A 5,787-nucleotide genomic window follows, 5' to 3' on the forward strand; every position below is an offset into this window, starting at 1 on the left:
CAGTAGCTAAGATGGAGAGAAGTCTGTCCATAATAAAGCGCTGCACTGCCTTCTTAACAACACTATCAACAAGGCAGGTCCTACAGGCCCTAGTTTTGTCACACCTAGACTACTGTTCAGTAGTGTGGTCAGGTGCCACAAAGAGGGACTTGGGAAAATTGCAGTTGGCTCAGAACAGGGCAGCAAGGCTGGCCCTTAGATGTACACGGAGAGCTAACATTAATGACATGCATGTGAATCTCTCCTGGCTCAAAGTGGAGGAGAGATTGACTTCTTTACTACTTGTTTTTGTAAGAGGTGTTGACAAGCTGAATGTACCGAGCTGTCTGTTTAAACTACTAGCACACAGCTCGGACACCAATGCATACCCCACAAGACATGCCACCAGAGGTCTCTTCACAGTCCCCAAGTCCAGAACAGACTATGGGAGGTGCACAGTACTACATAGAGCCATGACTACATGGAACTCTATTCCACATCAGGTAACTGATGCAAGAACAGGTAAAAACAGATAAAAATACACCTTATCGTATCGTCGGACGGGGCCACAGTGTCTCCCGACCCCATCTCAGCCTACAGTATCTATGCTGCAATAGTCTATGTGCCGGGGGGCTAGGGTCAGTCTGTTATATCTGGTGTTATTCTCCTGTCTTATGCGGTGTCCTGTGTGAATTTGAGTATGCTCCCTCTAATACTCTCTCTCTCCCTCTCTCCCTCCCCTCCCGGAGGACCTGAGCCCTAGGACCATGCCTCAGGACTACCTGGCCTGATGACTCCTTGCTGTCCCCAGTCCACCTGGTCGTGCTGCTTCTCCAGTTTCAACTCTTCTGCCTGTGGCTATGGAACCCTGACCTGTTCACTGGACGTGCTACCTTGTCCCAGACCTGTTGTTTTCAACTCTCTCTCTACCGCACCTGCTATTTCAACCTCTAAATGCCCGGCTATGAAAAGCCAAGTGACATTTACTCCTGATGTACTGACCTGTTGCAACCACTGTGATTATTATTTGACCCTGCTGGTCATCTATGAACGTTTGAACATCTTGGAGAAAAATCTGGCCTTAATGGCCATGTACTGTTATAATCTCCACCCGGCACAGCCAAAAGGGGACTGGCCACCTCTCAGAGCCTGGTTCCTCTCTAGGTTTCTTCCTAGGTTTCTGCCTTTCTAGGGAGTTTTTCCTAGCCACCGTGCTTCTACATCTGCATTGCTTGCTGTTTGGGCTTTTAGGCTGGGTTTCTGTATAGCACTTTGTGACATCTGCTGATGTAAAAAAGGGCTTTATAAATAAAAATTGATTGATTGATAATAAACAGCTAGTAGCAGCAGTGTAAAAACAAAGGGGGGGGTGTCAATACAATTAGTCCGGGTGGCCATTTGATTAATTGTTCAGCAGTCTTATGGCTTGGGGGTAGAAGCTGTTAAGGAGCCTTTTGGACCTAGACTTGGCGCTCCGGTCCCGCTTGCAGTGCGGTAGCAAAGAGAACAGTCCATGACGGGTAACTGGAGTCTTTGACCATGTTGGGGCCTTCCTCTGACACCGCCTAGTATAACTGGACACTTGCGCTCGGATCACACTGGCCTAGGATGTCCATGCACCGGATGGTCTGAAGGATGCACTACTGTTGGACTGGAAAACAAAGAGACATTTGGTCAGTGGTGGGTCTTTTTCAATGCTGTATCACCATCTTTATCTGGACAGAAACGCATTGTTTATCATAACACAAACACACCTTGGACAATGCGACAAGTGGTCCCTCAACACCCAATCTTAAATCATGAGAACCATACACAAACATGACAAACATACTGCACAGATAAATATACAAATTCATTGTTGTATCACATTTGATGAGTTACTGAACTGTCTGTCCACAGGCTCGATCTGCTGTAGTCTCTACAACTGGTCGCTTGCGCTCGGATCACACTGGTACAGGATGTCATCACACTGGCACAGGATGTCCATGCACCGGATGGTCTGAGGGATGCACTGGTAGGTCTTTTTCAATGCTGTATCACCATCTTTATCTGGACAGAAAATGCATTGTTTATCATAACACAAACCCACCTTGGACAATGTGACAAGTGGTCCCTCAAAACCCAATCCTCATGTCTCATTGTTTGTTCTTGTTTCCCAATCAACAGTCTGAATCTTCCTCTTCTGCCTAATATGTGATACAACAGCGCGGGAATGAGAGGGCCCTGATAGACCACTACCGATGCAGCCTACGGGAGGACGTTCGTCGGGAGCTGGCCTGCAGGGACACCACTCTTAACCTGGACCAGCTGATAGACTTATCTATCCGGCTGTATAACCTGTTGGCCACACGCGGACGTCCGGATCAGGGTCCGTCCAGTCCATCCCCCAGCACTTCCGAACCTACACCCATGGAGCTTGGAGGTGCTGATGTAAGGGGGACCGGTAAGGGGACTGTTTCCTGCACCAACTGTGGCCGCAGAGGACACACTGCTGGTCGGTGCTGGAAAGGGTCCTCAGGGAGTCAAGGCAGCAGGCAGGGCCCTGGTGGACCATCCCAGGTGAGTAAGCACCCAACTCACCCAGAGCTCCCTGTTGCTCACGTGTGTGTGTAAGATTTCCTGAGTTTTCCCTACATTCCCAGTATAAGGCACTCGTATATTCCGGCGCAGCTGGGAATTCTATAGACCGTCTGTTTGCACGTAGATTAGGGATCCCTATTGTGCCTGTTGATGTGCCCTTCCCCATACATGCCTTAGATAGTCGCCCTTTAGGGTCGGGCCTGATTAGGGAGGTTCCAGCTCCACTCCGGATGGAAACACAGGAGAGAATCAGTCTCTTCCTGATCGATTCTCCTGCGTTTCCCGTGGTGCTGGGGCTTCCCTGGTTAGCCACTCATGACCCCAATGTTTCGTGGCAACAGAGGGCTCTCAAGGGATGGTCACGTCAGTGCTCGGGGAGGTGTGTAGGTGTTTCCGTAGGTGCAACTACGGTGGAGAGTCCAAACCAGGTCTCCACGATGCACATTCCCCCCGAATATGCCGATTTGGCTCTCGCCTTCTGTAAAAGGAAGGCGACTCAATTACATTTTACATTTTAGTCATTTAGCAGACGCTCTTATCCAGAGCGACTTACAGGAGCAATTAGGGTTAAGTGCCTTGCTCAAGGGAACATTTACGTCATTTAGCAGACGCTCTTATCCAGAGCGACTACAAATTGGTGCATTCACCCTATAGCCAGTGGGATAACCACTTTACAATTATACTTTTTTTTTTTTTTTTTTTGGGGGGTAGAAGGATTACTTTATCCTATCCCAGGTGTTCCTTAAAGAGGTGGGGTTTCAAATGTCTCCGGAAGGTGGTGAGTGACTCCGCTGTCCTGGCGTCGTGAGGGAGCTTGTTCCACCATTGGGGTGCCAGAGCAGCGAACAGCTTTGACTGGGCTGAGCGGGAACTATGCTTCCGCAGAGGAAGGGGAGCCAGCAGGCCAGAGGTGGATGAACGCAATGCCCTCGCCTGGGTGTAGGGACTGATCAGAGCCTGAAGGTACGGAGGTGCCGTTCCCCTCACTGCTCCATAGGCAAGCACCATGGTCTTGTAACGGATGCGAGCTTCAACTGGAAGCCAGTGGAGTGTGCGGAGGAGGGGGGTGACGTGAGAGAACTTGGGAAGGTTGAACACCAGACGGGCTGCGGCATTCTGGATGAGTTGTAGGGGTTTAATGGCACAGGTAGGGAGCCCAGCCAACAGCGAGTTGCAGTAATCCAGACGGGAGATGACAAGTGCCTGGATTAGGACCTGTGCCGCTTCCTGTGTAAGGCAGGGTCATACTCTCCGAATGTTGTAGAGCATGAACCTGCAGGATCGGGTCACAGCCTTGATGTTGGCGGAGAACGACAGGGTGTTGTCCAGGGTCACGCCAAGGCTCTTCGCACTCTGGGAGGAGGACACAACGGAGTTGTCAACCGTGATGGCGAGATCATGGAACGGGCAGTCCTTTCCCCGGGAGGAAGAGCAGCTCCGTCTTGCCAGGGTTCAGCTTGAGGTGGTGATCCGTCATCCATACTGATATGTCGGCCAGACATGCAGAGATGCGATTCGCCACCTGGTTATCAGAAGGGGGAAAGGAGAAGATTAGTTGTGTATCGTCAGCGTAGCAATGATAGGAGAGGCCATGTGAGGATATGACAGAGCCAAGTGACTTGGTGTATAGGGAGAAAAGGAGAGGGCCTAGAACTGAGCCCTGGGGGACACCAGTGGTGAGAGCACGTGGTGCGGAGACAGCTTCTCGCCACGCCACTTGGTAGGAGCGACCGGTCAGGTAGGACGCAATCCAGGAGTGAGCCGCGCCGGAGATGACCAGCTCGGAGAGGGTGGAGAGGAGGATCTGATGGTTCACTGTATCAAAGGCAGCAGACAGGTCTAGAAGGACAAGAGCAGAGGAGAGAGAGTTAGCTTTAGCAGTGCGGAGAGCCTCCGTGACACAGAGAAGAGCAGTCTCAGTTGAATGACCAGTCCTGAAACCTGACTGGTTTGGATCAAGAAGGTCATTCTGAGAGAGATAGCAAGAGAGTTGGCTAAAGACGGCACGCTCAATAGTTTTGGAAAGAAAAGAAAGAAGGGATACTGGTCTGTAGTTGTTGACATCAGTGGGATCGAGTGTTGGTTTTTTGAGAAGGGGTGCAACTCTCGCTCTCTTGAAGACGGAAGGGACATGGCCAGCGGTCAAGGATGAGTTGATCAGCGAGGTGAGGTAGGGGGAGAAGGTCACCGGAGATGGTCTGGAGAAGAGAGGAGGGGATGGGGTCAAGCGGGCAGGTTGTTGGGCGGCCTGCAGTCACTAGTCGCAAGATTTTATCTGGAGAGAGAGGGGAGAAAGAAGTCAAAGCATAGGGTAGGGCAGTGTGAGCAGGACCAGCAGTGTCATTAGACTTAACAAACGAGGATCGGATGTCGTCAACCTTCTTTTCAAAATGGTTGACGAAGTCATCCACAGAGAGGGAGGGGGGGGAGGGGGAGGAGGATTCAGCAGGGAGGAGAATGTGGCAAAGAGCTTCCTAGGGTTAGAGGCAGATGCTTGGAATTTAGAGTGGTAGAAAGTGGCCTTAGCAGCAGAAACAGATGAAGAAAATGTAGAGAGGAGGGAGTGAAAAGATGCCAGGTCGGCAGGGAGTTTAGTTTTCTTCCATTTCCGCTCAGCTGCCCGGAGCTCTGTTCTGTGAGCTCGCAATGAGTCATCAAGCCACAGAGCTGGAGGGGAGGACTGAGCCGGCCGGGAGGATAGGGGACACAGGGAGTCAAAGGATGCAGAAAGGGAGGAGAGGAGGGTTGAGGAGGCAGAATCAGGAGATTGGAGGGAGAAGGATTGAGCAGAGGGAAGAGATGATAGGATGGAAGAGGAGAGAGTAGTGGGAGAGAGAGAGCGAAGGTTGCGGCGGCGCGTTACCATCTGTGTAGGGGCAGAGTGAGTAGTGTTGGAGGAGAGCGAGAGAGAAAAGGATACAAAGTAGTGGTCGGAGACATGGAGGGAGTTGCAGTGAGATTAGTAGAAGAGCAACATCTAGTAAAGATGAAGTCAAGCGTATTGCCTGCCTTGTGAGTGGGGGGGATGGTGAGAGGGTGAGGTCAAAAGAGGAGAGGAGTGGAAAGAAGGAGGCAGAGAGAAATGAGTCAAATGTAGACGTGGGGAGGTTGAAATCCCCCAAGACTGTGAAGGGTGAGCCATCCTCAGGAAAGGAACTTATCAAGGCGTCAAGCTCATTGATGAACTCTCCAAGGGAACCTGGAGGGCGATAGATGACAAGGATATTA

At 51.0% G+C, this 5,787-nt stretch overlaps 1 long non-coding RNA gene across 1 annotated transcript; it reads left to right on the forward strand.

The window, feature by feature from the left end:
* The first annotated feature begins 1,476 nt into the window (after positions 1 to 1,476).
* Positions 1,477 to 2,510, forward strand: LOC121547993. The gene is made up of 3 exons (XR_005996583.1): positions 1,477 to 1,659; positions 1,879 to 1,993; positions 2,146 to 2,510. It is a non-coding gene; the product is annotated as an uncharacterized LOC121547993 (long non-coding RNA).
* Positions 2,511 to 5,787: the final 3,277 nt, after the last annotated feature.

The sequence above is a fragment of the Coregonus clupeaformis genome, chromosome 31, assembly GCF_020615455.1.
Source record: "Coregonus clupeaformis isolate EN_2021a chromosome 31, ASM2061545v1, whole genome shotgun sequence".
NCBI classification, from domain to species: domain Eukaryota; kingdom Metazoa; phylum Chordata; class Actinopteri; order Salmoniformes; family Salmonidae; genus Coregonus; species Coregonus clupeaformis.